At 42.9% G+C, this 26,220-nt stretch overlaps 1 pseudogene; it reads right to left on the bottom strand.

The window, feature by feature from the left end:
- Positions 1-10,117: 10,117 nt before the first annotated feature.
- LOC721841 (heat shock cognate 71 kDa protein pseudogene) lies at positions 10,118-12,130 on the bottom strand (annotated as a pseudogene).
- Between the last annotated feature and the right edge of the window lie 14,090 nt (positions 12,131-26,220).

Genomic DNA, 26,220 nt, shown 5'->3' with positions numbered 1-26,220 from the left:
CACGACATGGTTAAATGCTCAGGGTCATACCCAATATGTTATTTAACTCTTCTCAGCCTCTGTTTCTTCAACTGCGAAAAGGTGGTCATAATAATACCCACTCCACAGCAATGCTGCAATTGTGAGATGAGATTAAGCATGTGGAGCACAGCGCCTGGCACCAAGTGATGGTTAAATACATGTGATTGATTGTCCCGATTATTATTTTATCGTAACCGTCATCAGTCTGTCTTCAGATGGTGACGACAGAAGGTGAAGTTGTTCTTACATTGCATCTTGATCAATTTCTCTCTAACTTCTGATTCTCCCTTTGGGTTTGCAAGTTCCACCTGACAACCACTGGTGTCAGAGGCCAGCACCTTGATGAATACGTGTCTTTTCTTCTCTAGCTTACCATGGGACAGATAGCTACTGCACCAGTTTCAGGTCTTCTCACCATCTTGGCTTCTTTCTGAATAACTCCTCTTTTGCTATGTCCCCTTACTTCTCAGGCCATCCTAGGGATGAAGAAAGTACTGGGCCAGGCCAGGCGCGGTGGCTCAAGCCTGTAATCCCAGCACTTTGGGTAGCCGAGACGGGCGGATCACGAGGTCAGGAGATCGAGACCATACTGGCTAATATGGTGAAACCCCATCTCTACTAAAAAATACGAAAAACTAGCCGGGCGAGGTGGCGGGCGCCTGTAGTCCCAGCTACTCAGGAGGCTGAGGCAGGAGAATGGCGTGAACCAGGGAAGCGGAGCTTGCAGTGAGCTGAGATCCGGCCACTGCACTCCAGCCTGGGTGACAGAGCGAGACTCCATCTCAAAAAAAAAAAAAAAAAAGAAAGTACTGGGCCATACAGATCCATGGGCATCCGTGTAGAGACTGCCAAGAAATTAGGATTCTCCTGCCTCTGCACCCAGCCAAGGTTAACAAGCTTCATGGTCTGTTCAACAAACCTGTGGGGACCTGGTCCTCCATCGTGGGATGGGAGCTGAAGGAAACTCAGGTCTGGCCCAAGCCAAAACCCATCTATTCCAACCTATCATTTCTTTTCTGCCTACTTCTTCTGTTGTTGTTGAGAACGGGTCTTGCTCTGTTGTCCAGGATAGAGTGCAGCAGCACAATCATAGCTCACTGCAGCCTCAATCTCCTGGGTTCAAATGATCCTCCTACCTCAGCCTCCTGAGTAGCTTGGGACCACAGGCACATGCCACCACACCCAGCTCATTTATTTTATTTTTGTAGAGACAGGGTCTTGCTATGTTACCTGGGCTGGTCTGGAACTCCTGGGCTCAAGCAATCATCCTGCCTTGGCCTCCCAAAGTGTTGGAATTACAGGCATGTGCCACTGTGCCCAGGCACCAGGCACCTCCTTTTTTTTTTTTTTTTTTTTTTTAAAGAAGGCTATTAAGTGCCCAGTGCCTGGAAAGTTCCTTTCTTTCCTGAATTAATACACCAAATTAGTTTCTGCTAAAGTGTTAATGACTAACCTCAGTTTCCCTTCTTGCCAGCCATCTGCCCTCCTCCACAAAGGGCTGAATAAATAGGAATTTTAGACATAAGTGGCAGAGTCTGTGAGGGACTGAATTTTGAGCAGGGGGAGCTCTCACGCAGGGCTCTCCAATATACACTGTGGAGGTAGCTTCCTTTTCCACCTATGCAAAAAACCAACCAACCCCACAAATATCTGGTAGAAAGAAGGGCTGTTCCAGCAAAGAATCAATTAATATGAAGACCGCCATCTACTGGCAGATGGTATCTACTGACCCCATTGGTGCACTAGATAAGTTTTGCCATTGCATGGGGTTTCCTGATTGGATTGCTTGAATGCTGAGAACCAGTCCTCTCGCCCATTCCTTTTGCCTAATTTGCCTTCTTCATTTATTCCTTTGTTACTTTGATTCCTCAACATATACAACATTTCACAGAGCCTTTATGCTACAAGGGATCTTTGGAGGGTATAACTGTTGTGTGTCATTAACACTTTAGTATGAATTAACTCATTTGACTACCACTAGTCCAGAAGTTAAGAAATTCCAATTTGTCCCCTTTTTTCTCCCTTTCTTCCTCTCTCTTTCTCCTATCACTGAATATAGAAGTCAGGCTCAAAAACACATCTTAACTCTGGAGAGGAAAGGACTTCAGAACATTTTCATACCAGAAGACAGCTGTGGAAGGTTTAAAAAGGTATCAGTACACTGGCCTTCCTTACTCCATCAAATCTCATTTGTGCCCTTCTCGGAGTCTCTAAAACAAATGCAACTCCAGGAAGTCTCCCCAGTCTCTGAGATCCCACATTTCCAGTTCCTTCAACCTCTCCAGCTGTCTGCTCCATCTTTTTTTTAACGAGAAGTGTAAATATCTTCACTGTATTCTTATGCACATTTCATGTGTGGTGCGTCTGTTTCATGTGTGGTCTGTCTGGCCTCTTGTCATGGGCTGTTTACTTCCTGGAGACACTTTGGTTTTTCTTTCTCAGTATTTCACCATTGCGCTAAGTCTAAGTTGTGGCACTGTTCATGGTATGTGCTGCCTGCACATTGTGGGACGTTCCCTGGTCAGGGTTTGAACAGTGGGGAAATGGTGGCTCGGAAGGTCTTGGTGAAGCTCAAAAGATGTTCTAGGTCTCTACACACCTATTTCTAGGTGTGGTTTGCAAGGAGCAGGTATTAGAACCACGGTTTACAACCTGCAGTGTGAGTGTCCCTGAAGAGACAGGAAGACTTCCCAGGGGGTATTTGGGCATGAATTGTTTTAAGGCACTCCATTTCCAGACCCTGAACACCATATCTGCCTTCCCCTGAACTGATCTAGCAGACAGTGCACCTGCAGCTGGGGGGTCAGGCTGGTTCTCTAGTCCTGGCTGCCCTTTCTCAATAGCCCTTTTCCTACTTTACAAAAAGGGGGAAAAAACCTGTTAACTCTCTCTCATCCCAAATCTTACTTACTATGGTGCATTAGGCCAAGTGTACAAACTTCCATGGCATCCAAAAAAGGACAACTGAAAATATTAATGAAGGCAACATAGATGTCTAAGGTCTTGTGTCTCCCTCTGTCTTATACATATGTCTGTGACAGGCAAAGCATGGCATTAGATGCGGGGTGGTTTAACCTATTTTGGGAGTATTTTGAATTCAGAGAGGTTGTGTGGTAAGGCAAAAATATGATAACAATATTTGTCTAATGACTCCCCTCACCGTTCCCCCAAGGATTGTCAAAGAACATGTTGTCATCATGCAAATCTCATGAAAATAAAGTTAGTGAAGGTAGGAAGTATTGAGGGTGGTGGCACATTATTTCATCCCGGTGATAAATTCATGGTACAGTTTCATGCTCTATCACTATCTATCTATCTATCTATCTATCTATCTATCTATCTATCTATCTATCTAATCTAATCTATCTACTGTCTTAGACTTAGAATGCAGAATGCTTGTCTTGGGGACATATATTAACTCATTGATTTGGCTTGAAAAATAAAAACTGGCCAGGCACGGTGACTCATGCCTGTAATCCCAGCACTTTGGGAGGCCAAGGCAGGCAGATCGCGAGGTCAAGAGATCAAGACCATCCTGGCCAACATGGTGAAACCCCGTCTCTACTAAAAATACAAAAACTAGCTGGGTGTGGTGGCGCATGCCTGTAGTCCCAGCTCCTCAGGAGGCTGAGGCAGGAGACTCGCTTGAACCCAGGAGGTGGAGGTTGCAGTGAGCCGAGATAGCGCCATTGCACTTCAACCTGGCAACAGAGAGAAACTCTGTCTCAAAAAAAAGAAAAAAGAAAAAAGAAAAAGAAAAACTAAGTGTTTTGGTGGGGGACGAAGAATAGTCTACTCTGGGCAATTAATTTTATGACCCACTTCAACCATTACCTTAAAGGGCCATAAATTGAATGTGCTAAATTTTCAGCTCTTAAAATTTCCATAATAAAGTATATGATAGTACAAAATCAATGTACAAAAAAGTTTTGGTAAACTTATATTGAAATGAAAAATACTTCTATTTCTTCGACCCTTTTAAAGTATATCAAGTTAGAAGGTGCCTTTATGAGAAAGAATAACAAGCATAATTAACAATCATTTAATAAGTCTTGATAAAGTATTTTAGGTGATTTCCCAGAAAAAGAGGACTTAATGACCACGAAGACTAGGTAATAAATATTTGCAAGTCAGATGTTTTCCAATTCTTTGCTTTCAACAATATCAGGAGAGGACCTAATGGAGTTGTCAGCTGATAGATTATTAAAAATAATTCTTGATGATAGGGCAGTATGTTATTTTTGGCATAGAACTTGGAAAGAGTTCAGAGAGCTAAATCATATTGCTATAAAAAAACTCCATCCAAACTTATTTACGTGAACAAGGTTTCCCAGCATTACTTCTATAAAAATGAAAAGTAGGAATAGAATGGATGCTATTCCTTGTCTAACTCTAATAACAAGTAGTATCATGCATGAATACATGAATTAATTAAAGATAAAAGCCTTATTTGGCTGGGCACAGTGGCTCACGCCTATAATCCCAGCACTTTGGGAGGCCGAGGTAGGTGGATCACGAGGTCAGGAGATCGAAATCATCCTGGTTAACATGGTGAAACCCCGTCTCTACTAAAAATACAAAAAATTAGCCAGGCGTGGTGGCAGGTGCCTGTAGTCCCAGCTACTCGGGAGGCTGAGGCAGAAGAATGGCCAGAATTTGGGAGGTGGAGCTTGCAGTGAGCCAAGATCGTGCCACTGCACTCCAGCCTGGGTGACAGAGCGAGACTCCGTCTCAAAACAAACAAACAAACAAAAAAAATGCCTTATTCATTTCATTAAGAGATACGAGGCGGGTGGATCACCTGAGGTCGGGAGTTCGAGACCAGCCTGACCAATACGGAGAAACCCCGTCTCTACTAAAAATACAAAATTAGCCAGGCGTGGTGGTGCATACCTGTAATCCCAGCTACTCCAGAGGCTGAGGCAGGAGAATCGCTTGAATTGCTTGAACCTGGGAGGCGGAGGTTGCGGTCAGCCGAGATCGGGCCATTGCACTCCAGCCTGGGCAACAGGAGTGAAACTCCGTCTCAAATAAAATAAAAGAGATACATTACTTTTTTTTTTTTTTTTTTTTGAGACGGTCTTGCACTGTGGGGCAAACCAGGATATTGATATTGATACAGTCAAGATACAAAACATTTGTGTCACCACCAGAATTCCTGAAGTTACCTTCTTATAATCACAACTGCTTTCCTTGCATTCTCTCACCCTTAATCTCTGGCAATCACTCATTGCATCTCTATTTCTGTGATTTTGTCATTTCAAGAATGTTAAATAAATGGACTCATACACATTGAACTTTCTGACATTGGCTTTTTCTTCTCAGCCTAAGTCTCTGGAGAGCCATCCACGTTGTGGAGTATATGAACAGCTCCTTCCTTTTTCCTGCTGAGTAGTACTCCCTGCTGTGGATGTACCATGGTCTGTTTAACCATTCATCCACTGAAACACACCTGGGTTGTTTCCAGCGTGGGACTATGGCACAGAAAGCTTCTATAAACTTTCGTGTGCAAGCTTTTCGTGAGCATAAGCTTTCACTTCTCTGGGATAAATATCCAGAAATGCAATCGTTGGATCACGTGGTAATTGTGTGTTTAAAATTTTAAAGAAATTGCCAAACTCGTCCAGAGTGGTGGTGCCATTTTACGTTCCCTCCACAATGTATTAGTGATCTAGTTTCTCTACATCCTCACCAGCATTTGGCCTGTCACCATTTTTTCCCACATTATTTTAAGTCAAATTTTAATTTTAAGATAGTTCTAGATTTACAGAAAAGTTGCGAAGATCGTACAGATTTCTCATACACCCCTCGCCCGGTTTCCCCTACTGTTAACATCTCTTCATTTTATGGAATCTTTGTCACAACTAAGGAGCCGGCACCGGCACACTTGTGCTAACTAAACTCTGCAGTTTATTCACGTTACTAGTTTGCCCCGCTGTCCTTTCTCTGACTCTGGATACCACAGTACTTTTCTTTGTCATGTCTCCTTAGCCTTTTCTTGTCTGTGAGTTTCTCAGACTTTCCTTGTTTTGGATGACTTTGACAGTTTTGAGGAATGCTGGCTGGGTACTGTGTAGAATATCTCTTAATTTGGGTTTGTTTGATGTTTTTCTCATGGCAAGCCTGGGGTAATGGATTTTGGAAGGATAGCCACAAAGGGCAGTGCCACTCCCACCACATGGTATTGAAGGGGCATACATGCAATTGACATGACTGATGATGTCGACCTTATCACCTGGCTAAGGGCGTTTGCCAAGTCTCTCTCCTATAAAGTTCACCTCTTCCTCCCTTTCCACACTTTACGGTCCAAAGGCCAGTTTCCAAGTGCCAACCAGTACCCAAATGGTTAAGAGTTAAGCCCCATCTCCTCGAGGGAGAAATATCTGCATAAATTATTTAGAATTACTAGAATTCTCCTTTATGCGCCGGGCTCACGCCTGTAATCCCAGCACTTTGGGAGGCCAAGGCAGGTGGATCACGAGGTCAGGAGTTCAAGACCAGCCTAGCCAAGATGGTGAAACCCCGTCTCTACTAAAAATACAAAAAATTAGCCGAGTGTGGTGACAGACGCCTATAATCCCAGCTACTCGGGAGGCTGAGGCAGGAGAATCACTTGAACCTGGGATGCGGAGCTTGCAGTGAGCTGAGATCGCGCCACTGCACTCTAGCCTGGGTGACAGAGTGAGACTCCGTCTCAAAAAAAAAAAAAAATTCTCCTTTATGGAAGATTTAACTATTTTTAAGAGTTCATAGATGTATTTTAGAGCAGTTATATTTTTTCAGACAAATTGAACACAGTGCAGAGTCTCCACAGAGTTCCTCTCCCTCTCTTCCCCTGTCACCTCAGCAGTTTCCATTAGTACCATCTCCCATTAATGTAGTACATTTGTTACAATAAACAAATCAACATGGATGTATTATTCGCTAAATTATTAGTTACAGTTTTTGTTAACTAATTTGATACATTATGAACTTAATTATAATCTAGATATTGATCTATTTTAGCTGAAGTCCACAGTTTACACTAGGGTTCTCTTCCTGTTATAAAGTTCTCTGGATTTTATCAAATGCATAATGTATCATGCATCCCCCATACAATATCAAAATAGGTACACAGCACCCAAATACACTCTGCAAAATAGTTTCACTGCCCTGAAAATCCTCTGTGCTCTGCCTATTCATCCCTCCGTCCCCCTCACCGTTTGGCAACTACTATCTTTACTGTGTCTATAATTTCACCTTTTCTAGAATGTCATCTAGTTAGAATCATACAGCACGTGATTTTTTTAGATTGATATCTTTCACATAACCATAAGCTTTTAAGGTTCCTCTATGTCTTTTCATGGCTTGATAGCTCATTTCTTTTCACCCTAAATAATACTGCATTGAATTCATGTCTCACAGTTTATCTATTCATCTACTGAAGGATATCTTGGTTACTTTCAAGTTGTGGCAACTAAGAATAAATCCTCTATAAACATTCATGTGCAGATTTTTTTTTTTTTTTTTTTTTTGATATGGAGTCTCGCTCTGTCTCCCAGGCTGGAGTGCAGTGGCGTGATCTCAGCTCGCTGCAAGCTCCGCCTCCCGGGTTCACGCCATTCTCCTGCCTCAGCCTCCCGAGTAGCTGGGACTACAGGTGCCCACCACCACGCCCGGCTAATTTTTTGTATTTTTAGTAGAGACGGGGTTTCACCGTGTTAGCCAGGATGATCTCAATCTCCTGACCTCGTGATCTGCCCCCCTCGGCCTCCCAAAGTGCTGGGATTACAGGCGTGAGCCACCGTGCCCGGCCTCATATGCAGATTTTTGTGTGGCTATGTTTTCAACTACTTGGGTAAATACCGAGAAGTGTAACTGTTGGGTCATATGGGAAGACTACGTTAAGAAACAGACATTCAGATGAGGGATAAAATCCGACACGTTGGGTACAGTGTACACCACTCGGGTGATGGGTGCACCAAAATCTCAGAAATCACCACTAAAGAACTTACCCATGTAACTAAATACCACTTGTTCCCCCAAAAACTATTAAAGAAAAAAAGACATTCTTCCAAGTGGCTATACCATTTTGCATTCCCACCATCAATGAATGAGAGTTGGTACTGTTCTACCTCCTCCTCACCATTTGGTGTGTCAGTATTACGAATTTTCACTTATTCTGATGACTATGCCATGGTATCTTGATATTTTAATGTGCATTCCCTAATGATGTGTGATATTAAGCATATTTTCATATGCTTATTTGTCATCTGTATATCCCCTTTGGTGAGATGTCTGTTCAGATCTTTTGCCCACTTTTTTTTTTTTTTTTTTTGAGATGGAGTCTCGCTCTGTCGCCCAGGCTGGAGTACAGTGGCGTGATCTCAGCTCGCTGCAAGCTCTGCCTGCTGGGTTCACGCCATTCTTCTCCCTCAGCCTCGCGAGTAGCTGGGACCAGAGGCCCCCGCCACCACGCCTGGCTAATTTTTTGTATTTTTAGTGGAGACAGGGTTTCACCGTGTTAGCCAGGATGGTCTCGATCTCCTGACCTTGTGATTCGCCTGCCTCAGCCTCCCAAAGTGCTGGGATTACAGGCATGAGCCACTGCGCCTGCCGCTTGCCCACTTTTTAATTGGACTATTTATTTTGTTATTGTTGAGCGTTAAGAGTTCTTTGTATATTTTGTGCACAAATTCTTTATCGGATATGTGTTTTGCAAAGATTTTCTCCCAGTCTGTGGCTTGTCTTTTCATTCCCTTAATAGTATCTTTCACAGTTTTCACTTTAATAAAATATAAGTTACCACATTTTTCTTTCATAGATTGTGCTTTTAATGTTGTATCTAAAAAGTCATCACCAAACCCAAGATCATCTAGATTTTCTCCTATATTATCTTCTAAAAGTTTTACAGTTTAGCATTTTACATTTAGGTTCATGATCCACTATTAATTATTTTTTTGTGAAAAGGGTAAGGTCTGCATTTTGTTTTGTTTTGTTTTGTTTTTTGGTATTTGTATGTCCGATTATTCTCAGCAATGTTTGTTGGAAATACTGTCCTTTCTCCATTCTATTGCTTTTGGTCCTTTGTCAAAGATCGTTAGACTATATTTATGTGGGTCTATTTCTTGGCTCTCTCTTCTGTTCCATGGATCTATTTGTCTATTCTTTCACCAGTACCACAGTCTTGATTACTATAGCTTTATAGCATGTCTTGAAGTTGGGTAGTGTCAGTTCTCCAACTTTGTGCTTTATCTACTTCAATATTTGTTGGGTATCGTGGGTCTTTCGCCTTCCCATATATACTTTAGAATCAGTTTGTTAATATCCACAAAATAAGTTGCTGGGATTTTGACTGTGATTGCGTTGAGCTGATGGATTATTTGGAAAGAACTGACATCTTAACCACATTGAATCTCCTGTTGGTGAACGTAGACTTTCTCTTCAACTACTTAGATTGTTGATTTCTTTCATCAGAGTTTTATAGTTTTTCTCATGTAGTTTCCTTGCACACATTTTGTTAGATTTATTCTTAAGTATTTCATTTTTGGGGGTGCTAATGTAAACGGTGATGTTTTTAATTATAAATTCCAACTGTTCACTGCTTGTATATAGGAAAGCGACTGACTTGTATATTAACCTTGTATCCTGCAACCTTGTATAGTCATTTATTAGATCAAGTTTTTGTGTATGTGAATTTTTTGAATTTTCTACATAGACAATCATATAATCTGCAAATAAAGTTTTCTTTCTTTCTTCTCAATTTCTATACCCTTTATTTCCTTTTCTTTTCTTACTAGCTAGAACTTCCAGTATGATGATAAATAGGAGTGGTGAGAAGAAACATTCTTGCATTATTAATTCAAATATTTTTATGGTGCCAATTTTAAATAGTTTTATTTAAGACATTGTATTTTCCACTTACAATACAGTGTTTATGAAGTGCGATGTTATTTCCTTCCCCTGTGTGTGTGTTCCATATTCAAATATTGAGAATGCCCCGTAACTTACTATATAGCAGCTGAACTTTTTTAAACTACCACAGAATTTGCTACAAATTTAGATCCTTCAATGTTTTACATGTGTGGAGCAATGCTGCATCTATACTTGGGTTGGCTTAATCAACCTCTTCCATGGTGGGCCCTGAGGAAGCACTACCAGAGGGAGGAGCTCCACCACCAGGGAATCCCCCAGGCATTCTTCCTGGCATGTCTCCTGTACTCTGGCACAGCTTGGCGATGATGGGGTTGCAGACTTCCTCCAGCTCTTTCTGCTGATCTTCAAATTCTTCCTTCTCGGCAGTCTGATTCCTATCGAGCCAGTCGATAATTTCATTACACTTGTCCAGAATCTTCTGTTTGTCCTCATCATTAATCTTGCCTTGAAGTTTCTCATCTTCGACAGTTGCTTTCATGATGAATGCATAGGATTCAAGTGAATTCTTGGATGACACTTTGTCCCTCTGCTTTTCATCTTCAGCTCTGTACTTCTCAGCTTCCTGGACCATACGTTCAAAGTCTTCCTTGCTCAAACAGCCCTCGTCATTAGTGATAGTAATCTTGTTATCTTTTCCTGTACTCTTGTACTCACAGCAGAGACGTTGAGGATGCCATTGACATCAATGTCAAAAGTGACTTCAATCTGAGGAACGCCTCGGGGTGCAGGAGGTGTGCCTGTGAGTTCAAACTTACCAAGCAGGTTGTTATCCTTGGTCATGGCACGCTCACCTTCATAAACCTGAATAAGCACACCAGGCTGGTTGTCAGAATAGGTAGTGAGGATCCGTGTCTGCTTGGTAAGAATGGTAGTATTACACTTGAGGAGGATGGTCATGACTCCACCAGCCATTTCAATACCAAGGGAAAGAGGAGTAACACCAACGAGCAGCAAATCTTGAACATTTTCAGACTTGTCTCCAGACAGAATGGCTGCCTGGACAGCTATACCATATGCAACAGCTTCATCAGGGTTGATGCCCTTATTCAGTTCTTTCCCATTGAAGAAGTCTTGGAGAAGCTTCTGAATCTTGGGGATACAAGTAGAACCACCAGCCAGGACAATATCATGAATCTGTGACTTGTCTAGTTTGGCATCTCAAAGGGCTTTCTCTACGGGGTCCAGGGTGCCATGGAACAGGTGAGCATTCAGTTCTTCAAATCGGGAATGGGTAATGGAGGTATAGAAGTTGATTCCTTCAGACATAGAATCGACCTCAATATGGCCTGGGTGCTGGAAGAGACAGTATGCTTAGTACGTTCACAAGCAGTACAGAAGCATCTTATAGCTCTCTTGTTCTCACTGATGTCCTTCTTATGCTTGCGCTTGAACTCGGCAATAAAATGGTTGACCATTCGGTTGTCAAAATCTTCTCCACCCAAGTGGGTATCTCTAGCTGTAGATTTGACCTCAAAGACCTCAATAGTGAAGATTGACACATCAAAAGTGCCACCTCCTAGGTCAAAGATCATCACATTTCTTTCTACTCCAACCTTTTATCTAAGCCGTAAGCAATAGCAGCAGCAGTTGGCTCATTAATAATTCTAAGTACATCGAGACCAGCAATAGTTCCAGCATCTTTGGTAGCCTGACGCTGAGCATCATTAAAGTAAGCTGGCACTGTGACCACAGCATGGGTAACAGTCTTCCCAAAGTAGGCTTCTGCAATTTCCATCGTATTTGTCAGAGCCATAGAGGATAACTTCTCTGGATAGAAGCTTTTGGTCTCTCTCTTGTGTTCCACTTGGACCTTGGGCCTGCCAGCATCATTCACCACCACGAAGGGCCAATGCTTCATCTCAGACTGCATAATAGCATCATCAAACCTGTGTGCAATCAGACGTTTGGCATCCAAAACCATGTTGGTCGGGTTCATTGCAACTTGATTCTTTGCGGCATCACCAATCAATTGTTCAGTGTCCGTAAAGGTGACATAGCTGGGAGTGGTTTGGTTTCTCTGATCACTGGCAATTATCTCTACTTTTCCATGCTGGAAAACACCCACACAAGACTAGCCGGTGTCAGGATCAATACCAACTGCAGGTCCCTTCAACATGGTTGCTGGCACGTAGGCCTGGCTCCAACAATGAAGAAAGACACAGGAACCCCGAGAGCTGCAGGCGAGTTCAATGAGCTAATTCAAATATTTTTATTTCAGCTATTCTGATAGGTATGTAATTCTATCTTATGATTTTTTGCATTTCCCTAATGACTAATGATATTGAATATTTTTTCATGTACTTATTTGCTATCTGTAGATTCTCTTTAATGAATTTTTTTCATGTCTTTTGCTTATTTTCTAATTGGATTGATTTTTTCCTTCTGAGTTTTCAGAGTTCCTTATATAATCCAGACATGAGTATTTTATCAGATATGTGGCTTGTAAATATTTTCTCTGTCCGTAGCTTGACTTCTCATCCTCTTAACAGAGTCTTTTGCAGAGTAAAAGTTTTTGGTGTCAAGGCTAAGAACTCTTTGTTTATGCCTAAATCCTGATGATTTTTTTCTTTCTTTCTTTTTTCTTTTTTTGAGACTGAGTCTTGCTCTGTTGCCCAGACTGGAGTGCAGTGGCCCAATCTCGGCTCACTGCAACTTCCACCTCCTGTGTTCAAGTGATTCTCCTGCCTCAGCCTCCCGAGTAGCCGGGACTACAGCGTGTGCCACCATGCCCGGCTAATTTTTGTGTTTTTAATAGAGATGGAGTTTCACCATGTTAGCCAGAATGGTCTCAATCTCCTGACCTCATGATCTGCTCGTTCCGGCCTCCAGAAGTGCTGGAATTACAGGTGTGAGCCACCGTGCCCAGCCCTGATGATTTTCTTCTAAAAATTTTATAGCTTTACATTTAAATCTTGACCCATTTTGAGTTAACTTTTGCATAAGGTATGAGACTTGAGGATTTAAAAAAAAATTCTTCTGTATTTTGTTTGTCTGTGGATGTCTAATTGCTTCAAAATCATTTATAGAAAAGGCTACTTTTCGGCCGGGCATCGTGGCTCATGCCTGTAATCCCAGCACTTTGGAATGCCAAGGCAGGCAGATCACCTGAGGTTGGGAGTTCGAAACCAGCCTGATCAACATGAAGCAGCACTGTCTCTACTAAAAATACAAAATTAGGCAGGCATGGTGGCACGTACCCACAATCCCAGCTACTCGGGAGGCTGAGGCAGGAGAATTGCTTGAACCCGGGAGGCGGAGGTTGAGGCAAGCCGAGATCGCGCCACTACACTCCCACCTGGGTAACAACAGAAAACTCCGTCTCAAAAAAAAAAAAAAGAAAAAGAAAAAAGAAAAGAAAGAAAAGGCTATCTTTCCTCCATCGATTCCTTTGGTACATTTGTCAAGAAGCATTTGGGGTCATTTGTGTGGAGCTATTTCTAGGTTCTCTATTCTGTTGTATTGGTCCATATGTCTTTTCTTCTACCACACAATCTTATTTTATTGTAGCTGTAAAATAAGTCTTGAAATCATGTAGACTAATTTCTCCCAATTTATCTTTCAAATTGTGGCAGTTCTAGCTCCTCTGCCTTAAAGTATAAAATTTAGAGTACTCTGGTGTATATTTACCAAAAAACTTGCTGGGATTTTTAATAAGAACTGTGCTGTACATGTATATACCAATTTGGGGAGAATTAACATATTTATTATGTACAACCTTTTTTTTTTTTTTTTTTTTGAGACAGAGTCTTGCTCTGTCACCTAGGCTGGAGTGCAGTGGCGCGATCTCTGCTCACTGCAACCTCTGCCTCCTGGGTTCAAGTGATTCTCCTGTCTCAGCCTCCCCTATCTGGGATTACAGGTGCCTGCCACCATGCCAGGCTTATTTTTGTACTTTTAGTAGAAGTGGGTTTTTGCCATGTTGGTCAGGCTGGTCTTGAACTCCTGACCTCAAGTGATCTGCCTGCCTCAGCCTCCCAAAGTGCTGGGATTACAGGCATGAGCCACCATGCTTAGCCTATGTTAAATTTTTTTGTTTATTTTCAAAATTTAGAGACAGGGTCCCATTCTGTTACCCAGGCTGGAATGCAACGATGCAGTCATAGCTCACTGCAGCTTTAACCTCTTGGGCTTAAGTAATCCTCCCACCTCAGGCTTCTAAGTAGCTAGTGCTACAGGTGCATAAGACAGGGTCTCACTGTTGCCTCAGCTGGTCTCCATCTCCTGACTTCAAGCAATCCCCCAACCTCAGTCTCCCAAGGTGCCAGGATTACAGGAGTGAGCCACCACACTCATCAGTTAAATCTTTCAATACATAAACACAGTATATCTCTTCATTTACACAGATCTGATTGATTTCTTCAGCACTGTGTGGTTTTTGGTGTAACAAAAATCCTATACATGCTTTGTTAGATTTAAGTACTTTTTTGAACAATCGTACATGGTATTGTCATTAATTTTAGCGTCCACATACTTGGTGCCAGAATATAGGAATACAATTGATTGACTTTTGTATGTTTACCTCACATCCTTCAAACTTGCTAAACTTACTTATTAGATCTAGAAGTTGTTTTGAAGATTCCTTGGAACTTTCTTCATAGAGAATCATGGCCTCTGCAATACGGTTTTCTTTCTTTTCCTAATCTGTACGCTTTTTATTTCCTTTTTTCCCTTTTTGCCCTAGCTAGAACTTCCAGCACTATGTTGACTAAGAGTGTTGAGAACAGACATCCTTGTCAGGTTCCCAAACTTAGAGGGAAAACACTTGGCCATTTACCTTTAAGTATAACGTTAGCTACAGATTTTTGTAGATATTCGAGTTGAGGAAGTTCCTCTCTGTTCCAGCAAGACTGACAAAAGAGAAAAGACACAAATGACCAATATCGGGAACTTTTTCTGAGCATTTTTTTTTTTTTTTTTTTTGAGACGGAGTCTCGCGCTGTCGCCCAGGCTGGAGTGCAGTGGCGCAATCTCGGCTCACTGCAAGCTCCGCCTCCCGGGTTCCCGCCATTCTCCGGCCTCAGCCTCCCGAGTAGCTGGGACTACAGGCGCCCGCCACCGCGCCCGGCTAATTTTTTTCTATTTTTAGTAGAGACGGGGTTTCACCGTGGTCTCGATCTCCTGACCTTGTGATCCGCCCGCCTCGGCCTCCCAAAGTGCTGGGATTACAGGCGTGAGCCACCGCGCCCGGCCAGCATTTTTTATCATAAATGGATGGTGAATTTTGTCAAATGCTTTTTTTCCCCATTGGTTGATATACTTATGTAATTTTTCTTTTTTAGCTTGTTAATATGATTGATTACATTAAGATTTTAAAATATCAAGCCAGCCTTGCTTCCCTGAAACAGATCGCATTGGCACGGTGTATAATTCTTTTTACATATTGCCCGAATTCTATTTGCTAATATTTTATCAACGATTTTTGTGACTATATTTATGAGAGGTATTGGTCTGTAGCTTCCCTTTCTTTCTTTTCTTCCCTCTCTCTCTCCCTCCCTCCCTCCTTCCTTTCCTGCCTTCCTTTTGTGTAGCGTCTCTTTCTGGTTTTTCAGTATCAGGGTAACATTCACTTCATAAAGTCTGCCAAACTCTTCCTCTTCAGTTTTCTGCAAGAGATGGTATAAAATTGGCATTAATTCCTCTCTAAAGGTTGGTAGAGTTCTCCAGTGAAACACATCTAGACTGCAGATTTGTGTTTTGGTAGTTTCAAAATTGTGAATTTAATTTGCTAAACGGTTATAGAGTTATTCTGATGATCCATTTCATTTTGGGTGAACTGTGATAGTGTGTGTTTTTTGAGGAATTGGTCCATCTCATCTAAGTTGTCAAATGTATGAGAGTAGAGTTTTTTGTAGCATTCGTGTATCATCATTTAGACACCTTCAGGGTCTGTAGTGATATCTCCTGTTTCATTCCTGATATTGGTCATTTGTGTCTTTTCTCTTTTCTGTGTCAGTCTTGCTGGAAGTATGCCAATTTTATTGATCTTCTCAAATAACCAGCTCTTTGTTTTAGATTTTTATCTATTGGTTTTCTGTTTTTAAATTTTATTGATTTCTGTTCTTATCTTTAGTGTTTCTTTCCTTCTGCTTGCCTTTGGGTTTATTTTGCCCTTTATTTTCCAGGTTCTTGAGGTAGGGTATTTGGTTTTTGATTTGAGACTGTTCCTCTTTTCTAATATAAGTATTTGTGGCTACATATTTTCCTTTCAGAACTGCCTAGCTCTGTTCCATAACATTTGATATGCAGTACTTTCATTTTTTTTTTCCAGTTCAATGTATTTTTGGATTTCCCTTGAGACTTCCTCTCTTCCCATGGATTATTTAGAAGTGTTTTTATATTTTTCTGTTATCTTTCTGCTATTTATTTCTCTTTGATTCCACTGTGGTTGGAGAACACACTGTATTATTCCAATTCTTTTAGATTCGTTGAGGTTGTTTTATGAACCAAGATGTTGTCTATATTGGTACTTGTTTTTTTTTTAAGTCATATCAGAATGTATAATATTTTATATTTTCATCAATTATGTACTAAAAATAATGGTCATTATAACCTAATACAGAACAATCTCAACAACTAGAACATAATAGTTCTAACAAAATATTATGTTTTTGAACACATTTTTGTTGAAGAAAATTTTGGCAGGTGAAGTGAAATAGAAGTATAATTTTAAAATGAAAAGGAAACAATATAAGAATTCCAACTATACAGAAGAATTTGGGCTGGGTCTGGTGGCTCATGCCTGCAATCCCACCACTTTGGGAGGCTAAGGCAGACAGATGGCTTGAGCCCAGGAGTTCAAAACCAGGCTGGACAAATGGTGAAACCTCACCTCTACTAAAAATACAAAAATTAGCCAGGCATGGTGGTGCATACCTGTAGTCTCAGCTACTCAGGAGGCTGAGATGGGAGGATCGCCTAAGCCCAGAAAGGTTGAGGCTGCAGTGAGCCATCATCACGTCACTGCACTCCAGCCTGGGTGATAGAGCAGGACCCTGTCTCCAACAACAACAACAACAACAACAAACAGAAGAATATGTTTGGTTTACAATTTTTAAAACGTGAGATATTGCATAGCAAATATTTATGGCAACTACTTACCATTGGATATATGATATAAACATGTGACCGAATAATTTTATTTTTATTTATTTATTTATTTTTTTGAGACGGAGTGTTGCTTTGTCACCCAGGCTGGAGTGCAGTGGCACGATCTCGGCTCACTGCAAGCTCCGCCTCCCGGGTTCACGCCATTCTCCTGCCTCAGCCTCCGAGTAGCTGGGACTACAGGTGCCTGCCACCACGCCTGGCTAATTTTTTGCATTTTTAGTAGAGACGGGGTTTCACTGTGTTAGCCAGGATGGTCTCGATCTCCTGACCTCGTGATCCGCCCGCCTCGGCCTCCCAAAGTGCTGGGATTACAGGCGTGAGCCACCGCGCCTGGCAAGACCGAATAATTTTATTTAAAATTTTTAATATTTATAATAATCTGAAAAGTGTTTCTATTTGAACTACATAATTAAACTTTTTACGTAAGCTTTTGGATGTTGACTTACAAAAAATAAATGACGGAATACATGATTTGTCACATTTTGCGGGGAGGGGGTCAAGTCAGCACCACTATGGGAAGCTCCCTGTTCTGGATACAAAGCCAAGATCAGAAAGGAGGTGAAGATTAAGGAGACTATGAAGTCATGATCAAGATGCTCTACCTCTTTGGGTATTTCTTCATTCATTCATTCACCCACTCAACCACCTGTACTTATTAAGTACCATTTATTATCATGTGTCACTTTCTTTGCTAAGGACTAGAAATATATAAGTGACTAATTAAAAGTCCCAGCCCTCCAGGAGGAGAGCGTCTCTTGCCAAGAAACCATGAGCAACATTGCCATTCTGTGGAGTGCCTGGGTCTACTCCTGCCCTGCAGCCTTGATGGCCGTAATGGCTCAGTGGATGAGGATGTGCGAAGATGTCATTCTTTAGACCTAGACCAAGGTCTGTTTGGCCCCAGCCTGCACCTCACCTTCTATAGTTACTCTAATCCACAGCACATCGTCATCTGTGTGAGTTTGTTCACACAGTAAAAGGAGTAACAGGGCACAAGCTATACTGACTTAAGCAAATTATAGGCAACCAGCTTTGGCACAGATGTTCGGCTGGATCTGGTTTACCACAAAAGAAGTCTGGCTTCTCGGCTCGGAACTTCTTCACCTCAGGCCTGCCAGACTTCTCCCTGTGGCAGCCACTGGTTCTTGAGGAAGAAGGACATGCAGTGTGGTAGAGTGGGAAGGGCTTGGTGTGAACCAGGTGAACTAGGCTCTTGTCCTAGCTGCAGCCCTGTGTCACTTTTTATTTATTTTTTTGAGACAGAGTCTCACTCTGTCACCCAGGCTGGAGTGCAATGGCAGGATCATAGTTCACTACAGCCTCGACCACCTGGGCGCAAGCCATTCTACTGCCTCAGCCTCCTGAGCAGCTGGGATTATAGATGTCAGCCACCACGCCCAGTCCTACATCAGTTTAAATGAGACTTCCCTTTTCTCAGCCGCACTATCTTCATCTGCAAAAGAGAGGGGTGGGATAGATTATTTATAAGAGCACTTCCTGCTGAGGACTCCATGCTGCTGAGTCCCTTCTGGCTGAGTTCCACAGATAATTCCCAAGTCCCAAGCACTCTTTCTGTGCTTTGCTAGGGTTTCTCACTCTTAATCAAGTTCCTTGCATACAGCCTCTCTAACTAGTCTCTTCCTCAGTCCAGGTTCTGCCAACGTATTGCCTCCTCCAGCTCCCTTCTTCTGACAGTAGCTCCATTTCTCCAGGTTCTCTGCCCCACGATTTCTCAAGCTACCTCCCTCAGCCGGCAGGACCTGCACCAGGCTCTTCCTCGATTGCTTCATGCTTCCTGTCTCTGGGACACCCCTCTGGAGGGAGTCCGCCCGGCACTTTCTAATTTCTGGATGACTAGCTCATGAATGCGGATCACACCCACAGGATACCATTTAAAGGAAAAATTGCCTATACTTATAAATGGCTGACAGCTCTTCTACCACATCTTAGATGAGACTCTTCTCTCCTAAGCAAAGAAGGCTTTAGGCAAAGGTTGCAGCCCCATTAAAGCTGCAAAACTGTGGTTTTTAAATGTAACTCAGAGCAGCCTTCAAACCTGGCATCCGAGGGAATATGGTAGATAGTCCAGATAATCTCAGATACTGTGGAATTTAAATGTTCTATCTTTTGTCTCTACGAGCTGTCAAAATACCTGGAAACCAGTCTGAACCCATGAACCTTTCTCTGCACTAAAATTGAGACAACCAGGTAGTATGTGCCTCCTGAATGAGGCAACAGGGAGTACTCTGTGCCATCTATGTGGTGTTCTTGCTGCAAAGTGCACCTCATGAGGCCTTTAGATCTATACCTTTGCAGAAAATACAGGCGATAGAAGAACAAAGTAAATACCACCACGGGGAGGCAACCCGACCAAATCCAGAATGTGGCATGGTCTGCAGGACGATGGGCACACTTTCTTTAGCAATCAATGCCACAGAAAAGGGAAAAACCAGATACAATTTCAAATTAAAAGGCTTAGGAGGAGACATAACCACATGCAATATGTGAATTCGCTGGACCTTTATTTGAACAAGCCAAATACAAAATGACAGTTTTTAAGACACTAGGAGAAATTTTAATTGAACTGGGTATTAGGTGATAAGACATTATTATTTGTGTGAGGTATGTGGTTTTGTAGTTATATAAGAAGCCCCGCCTTCCTACCTCCCTTCTCCCCTCTTTTCAGAGCTACATATGGAAGTATTTAGGAGCAAAATGACACACAATGTCAGGAATTTTCTTTAAAGTACTGCATGAAGAAAAGAAAAAGAAGAAATGGAGAGATGCACATTGGTAACCGCCAGACCTGGGGGATGGGGGGTTCATTTCCTATTCCTATAACTTTTCTGAATGTTTGAAAACTTTCATTATAAAAAGCTTTTAAAAGAAGGTCTGGGAAATACCAGTGTTTTGGTGTCAAAATGATATGTGACTCTTTACAAAGCCCAGACTTATATCTCAGAACTTAGTGTTACGGTAAAGGGTATGAGCTGTGGAGTCAGACGGGACGGGGTTGCAATCCTTGCTTTGCTATTTACTAGCAAGATGGTCTTGGATGAAAGCTCTCTGAACCTCACTTCTTTCTGTGGTTGGTATGGGATTAAATGAAATAACACGTGTAAAATGCCCAGCAAAGTAGAGATGTGTCAAATCATTTAAATGGAGACTACTGTCATCATTAACCTTAAACCCCAAAGCATCAGAGAAATCCTTTGTCAGGCCATGTGTCCTAGGTTAGGTTCAGAAAATAGAAACTCAGAGAAGTAAGACTCGGGACAGGACAAGATGTGAAACAAACGGCCCACGTTCTCAGAGCTGTACAAGACTCTGAAGTCCCTAAGGATAAAGCTGGGGCTCTGCAGGGACAGCCTCATTAACCTCAACCGACCATGCCAGGTAGGGAGGGGACCCAGGCCTTAGGCGGAGAAGTCACCCAGTCAAGGGCCTTGTGGGGGTGGGAGGGTAGAGGACCCAGGAGGAGGAGTCAAGCTTCCTGCCTCCCAGCTCGGCCTGCACCCGCCAGGAGGCTTTGTTGCTAGGAAGAATCTAAATATATAGCGTGTGGTTGCAATGTTTCCTTCTGACAGCGCGCTGAGCATTTTCTCTCATGGAGCTCAGATTCCCCAAACTGGAAAGTGAAATCTTTGCAGACTCCCAAGGGACCCGAGAGCCCCGGACTCATTTTTCCCTAGAGAAAGCATGTTTGCTGGAAATGAGAGAAGGTAACTGGAGAGGCCTAGGGCAGAAAGGGACTTGCAGGGGTCATTTAGTCCATCCTCCGGCCTCCTGGCAGGAGTGAAACTAACTCTTTCCAGATGGCGACTGTCCCCCGTCTGCTGAAGATCTCCAGGAGAAACCCTTGAAGCCTGACTCAGCAGCTCATTCCAGAGGAGACTGCGCTCACGGACTTTAGGTCTAATTTCGGCCCAGCCACTGACCCACTGTGGGGACTGAACAAGATATTTGTCTTGGCCTGTTTTCCAATCTATAGAATGCGGAAGGTTGGTACCTGCCTTGCTGCCCTGAGGTTAAGGCGTAACACAAAACGGAAAAGAGCTTTGTACCCAAGAAGGGGCCGTGCATAAAAGGCCAGACAGCATTCTCCCATCAGCTCGTTGAGGTTTAAGATTTTAACCTTTTACTCATTGAAACAGCGGCCTATTCTCACTGCGCCTTCTTGCCCTATGGATTACAACGGGAAGTGGCAATATATCCCGAGAGAGAAAATCCTCACTGGTTTCACAAAGATACTGCGTTGGTGTCATTCACTCAGAACAAATCGAGGCTTCTGACAGCAATGAAGAAATGCACAGAGGTAGCAACATCATGTTAGAGAGTAACTCAGCAGCAACGCACTTAAGCCAGGTTTATCATTCGCATTACATCCGTCAGCAGAGCTAAGGAAGACAACTGAGTGAAGATCAGAAGCCCAGGCACTGAGGCCCAGAGAGGTTCAATCACTTGCCCCAGGCAGCACAGCAATTAAGGAGTGGAAGAGGACTAGGACCAGTGCGCCTTTTGTTTACTGGGTTCCTGCTCTGTGCTTAGCAGTTAGTGGAGATGGTTATGAAAAAGAACGACCGGGCGTCGTGGCTCACTCCTGTAATCCCAGCACTTTGGGAGGCTGAGGCGGATGGATCACCTGAGGTCAGGAGTTCGAGACCAGCCTGATCAACATGGAGAAACCCCGTCTTTACTAAAAATACAAAATTAGCCGGGTATGGAGGCATATGTCTGTAATCCCAGCTACTCGGGAGGCTGAGGTAGGAGAGAATCCCTTGAACCCGGGAGGTGGATGTTGCAGTGAGATGAGATTGCGCCATTACACTCCAGCCCGGGCAACAGGAGTGAAACTTCGTCTCAAAAAAAAAAAAGAAAAGAAAAGAAAACAAGAAAAAGAACGGCCAGCCCTCAAGAAGCTAAGAGGCTAACGGTGAAGACAGACAGCCAACAGCTAGTCACACATGCAGAAACAACTACAGGAAGGGTTCCAAAGGAGAATGCCCGGGCACCATGACAGCACGTCAGAGGCAAGCATGGCCCAGCCAACCTCTTTATTTCTCAGTCCACAGGGGAAGCCAATTAGTGGAAAAGCAAAGTCAGTACCACCTTTCCGGTGGGTGCCCTGCACATGGTCCTCAGCCCTAATCACACCTGGGCTCCTGTCATCTCTTCTATGGTTATTTGACTCTGATATTTTCCTTTAAGACATTATTTTTAAGAGCAGTTTTAGGTTCACAGCAAAATTAACCAGTATCTTTTTAACATTATCTAAGTTGAACTGAAATTTACGTGACATAAAATTAGCCATTTTAAAGTGAACAATTCAGTGGCACTTAGTACGTTCACAATGTTGTACAATTCCACTTCTATCTAGTTCCAAACCCTGTTCATCACCCCGAAATAAAACCCATGAAGCCGTTACTTCCCATTCCTCCCCGTTGTCAGCTCTTGCCAAACACCAGTCTCCTTTCTGTTCCTATGGAATTGCATATTGTGGATTCTTCATACAAATGGAATTATGTAATATGTGACCTCGTGTGTCTAGCTTCTTTCACTTGGCATAACATTTTCAAAGATCATACATGTAGCATGGATCAATACTTCACTCCTTTTTTATGGCTGAATAGTAACTCTGACATTTTTATAAAGGTTAACAAATGGATGTTTTAGAAAGACCACTGAACTTAATACGGAGAAACCTGACTCTACCAAATGCAAGTTACTCTGAACCTCAGTTTTCTGGCCCATAAAGTAGGCAGTGATAATACTAATCCAATTCACCTCAAAGAAAGTTTAAGAGACAAAAGGAGATGTAATTATAAATAATAATACATTTTAAAAATATAACCATTTGAAACTACTAACGATAACTGTTAATAAATGTCTCAAGTATATCTCTTTTCTCTACAACTATGTTTTAAGTTCCTTGGAGGCAGTGACTATGTCATACTCGCTTCTACCTTCATGACACTTCGAATTATGTCTGTCACTTACTAGTTATTCAGTACATGCCCCTTGGATAGATAACTACTTGAAAAGGTGAATGAAGGAAGTGTTACCTGACCTGTGAGGAGAGTGCCTTCTTCCAGGTCACTCAGTCAGTATTCACTGAATGACTGGAGTGGTGGAAAAGAAGCAGTAGCATCTGGCCTGAAATTAGAGGAGTCTGCCTTCCCTCTCCCCAGCTGTGCAGCACTAGGCCCAGCCTTGCAGTGCGGCCTGAAAGGGAAAACTATGAAAACCAGAAATTGCACGATTGCTTTTTTCAGACTTTCAGTCTGGAAACAATGTCCTAGGCAAAGATCGGTGGGAGTTCAGAGACTGCGCTTGGCGTGGAGTCTTCCCCAACTGTTCAGGCCCCAAAGAGAATCAAGAATGAACGAGGACCGGAGGGACAAGCTCAGATGCCTCGCTTGAAAAATAATCCAACATAACTTGATCCTCCCAAGGTGGGCTAGGAATAAAGGGGCATGTGGAGGAACAACACTTGTCATCTGAAAATTCATTGTCCCAAACTTTGAGTTATGAAATAAACCAGGGGGGAAATGTCATACCAACACAAAAATACTTGTTAATGAACTGACCTAACATTAGTACACCTTCAAATGTCCCTTTTTAACATCCCTTTCTGTATCCTTGCAAAATAAAATTGCAAATCTTGCAGAAGATACGGAATCTTACCAGGTTGATTAAAGAGATGTCGGGGGAACTCCTGAAATCACATGCAGAGCCGGGAACTGGAGTTAGCAAGGGAATGGACGCCAAAGGGGGAATTAACAAAGAGGGTGTCGGGCTTCAAACAGACATATTTCAGCATCAAAGAATTAAGGAAGAGCCCTTAGCATAATGGATAAAGTGACCCTCTCCATAACTGCACTTCGAAAGGCAAAAATTAATTGAAAGATGCCTTATGGTGCCGTCATAAAATTGCACAAGAAAATTTACACCCAAACACATCAATTGTTCATTAATCATTTTGCACAAAGCAGAAACTATAACCCACATTTTATTTTCTCAAGCACATATTTTTGTAATTTATAATATAATTTTTCATGCTTTTCACAGTTTACCATAAAATTGCAGAACGTATTTTTGGTATTTTTAGTGGCCCTTTTCCTGTTCTTACCATGCGTTGTGATGAAGAGCTTTTGTATTTTATTTAGAGATGGGGACTGTTATAATTTGATGGCCGGGCGCGGTGGCTCAAGCCTGTAATCCCAGCACTTTGGGAGGCCGAGACGGGCGGATCACGAGGTCAGGAGATCGAGACCATCCTGGCTAACATGGTGAAACCCCGTCTCTACTAAAAAAAAATACAAAAAACTAGCTGGGTGAGGTGGGAGGTGCCAGTAGTCCCAGCTACTTGGGAGGCTGAGGCAGGAGAATGGCATAAACCCGGGAGGCGGAGCTTGCAGTGAGCTGAGATCCGGCCACTGCACTCCAGCCCGGGCAACAGAGCAAGACTCTGTCTCAAAAAAAAAAAAAAAAAAAAAAAGTTTACTGCAACTTGTGCATGTGGCCCTATGTCAGGGCAGAGGCCTGACTTGTATTTCAGTTCCCCCCCCCCAGCTTACTGTGCGACTCTGGCAAAGTTGATTCACGTCTTTATATTTCCATTTGCAAGTGTGCAAAAATCAGGATAACAGTCCCTGTCTTCCTTTCACTCCACACGGGTCTTGCGAACAATATTGTGATCCTTATGAAGTAAACGGTGGTCTTCAGAGAGAGGATGCTGCCACTACCTGATCGATTCCTGATTCTCCATGCTACAGGAATGGAAAACTTCAGACAGTAGATGCTCTAAATACGATTTCTATTTAGTTTTGATATCCTTATAATAAATGAACTCTACGATTCCTTTCTGGACTGAAATCCTGTATGTCTTCACAGCAGATTTGTCTTCCCGATTATGGTTTAATCAGAGGAACTTTATAATTTCATTTCCTAAGCACACTTCCACTGTTGGAGTGAGAAGTGCAGGGGATGTTGGGCTGGTTAGGAAGGCTCTGCATGGCGACGCTCGTGGGTTCAGGAAATTTAAGGAAGTATTACCATTACCCTATCATTTCCTTCACCTGTAACATGCCCTGAGCAGCTAGAGAAGCCGAGTTTTTCTTCCTGTTTTACAGCTATGGAAATTGAGACACTCACAGACTCTGAAACCTGTGAAATCATTCACTCACTCCAGCTTAAATCTGCTTGCTTCTCTGGATCTCCAATTCTCCCCCATCTAATTCTACTGCCTCCTTTGCAAAATTGCAGGAAAAGAAGCCAAAACCAGCCGGAGTCCTGACCAGTGACCTACAGCATTTTGGCACTGCACTGGAGAGCCCGGGAGGCACCACTGGGGCAGGGGCGCACTGCGGGGCAGAGAAAGGAGGTCAACCCCGGCCTTGGGCAGCTCCTCCAGAGCTCTGCGCTGGACTCCACCCCAACACCGTGGTGCCAAGCCCTTTCCTCCTAATTGTTGTAGCCCTACGAGTATTCAGAGGAAAATGTCATCCAGCTGGTCTGGATTTCTCAGCGCATGAGGGATCCAGAGAGTGTTTTGTAAGCCCTCTTGGATGACTATTCTGGGTCTCTGCTAGGAGTCAGCGAAGGCCCTTTTTAATTAACTGAAGGAAGTCCCATTTCACCAGCTGTCCCAGCCTGGAGGTGGAAGGGATTGCCTAGAGGAGGTGAAAGAGGGACACAGGGAAGCTAGAGCTCTGTGACAGAGCCAGAACGGGGCTCACTACAGCTCCCTCTACTATTGGACATTCTTCTCGCTGCAAGATTCATAGACCAAGAGTCATTCCTATGTATGGCAGAAGGGCCTCCACAGAGTTGGGAAACTGAGCCAGAAGGAGACTCATGGAGACGTGGCAAGCTGGCGTTGTGCTCTAGAACAAGCACTGGCTGGCGGTCGACTGACTGCCCACGGGTTGTTTCCTACAAGCTTCCATCAGATAGACCCAGGTTCAAATTTTGGTTCTGAGTGACATTGGGAAGTTACTAAATGATCACGAAACAATTGTGCTCATCTGTTAAGCAGTGATAATGAGTACCGCTTAGAAGCCTGGAAGGGTAGACTGAAAGCAGATACACAAAACACCCAGCACATTGCCAGCCATGTGGTAGCTTCCCGAGTTATGAAAATGAGTATCAAGAAGAAAACGTTTCGGGCACGATGGA

The sequence above is a fragment of the Macaca mulatta genome, chromosome 11 (genome assembly GCF_049350105.2).
Source record: "Macaca mulatta isolate MMU2019108-1 chromosome 11, T2T-MMU8v2.0, whole genome shotgun sequence".
In the NCBI taxonomy this organism is placed as follows: Eukaryota; Metazoa; Chordata; class Mammalia; order Primates; family Cercopithecidae; genus Macaca; species Macaca mulatta.
The sequence above is the reverse complement of the archived record's forward strand: the minus strand, read 5'-3'. Positions and strand labels throughout refer to the sequence as shown.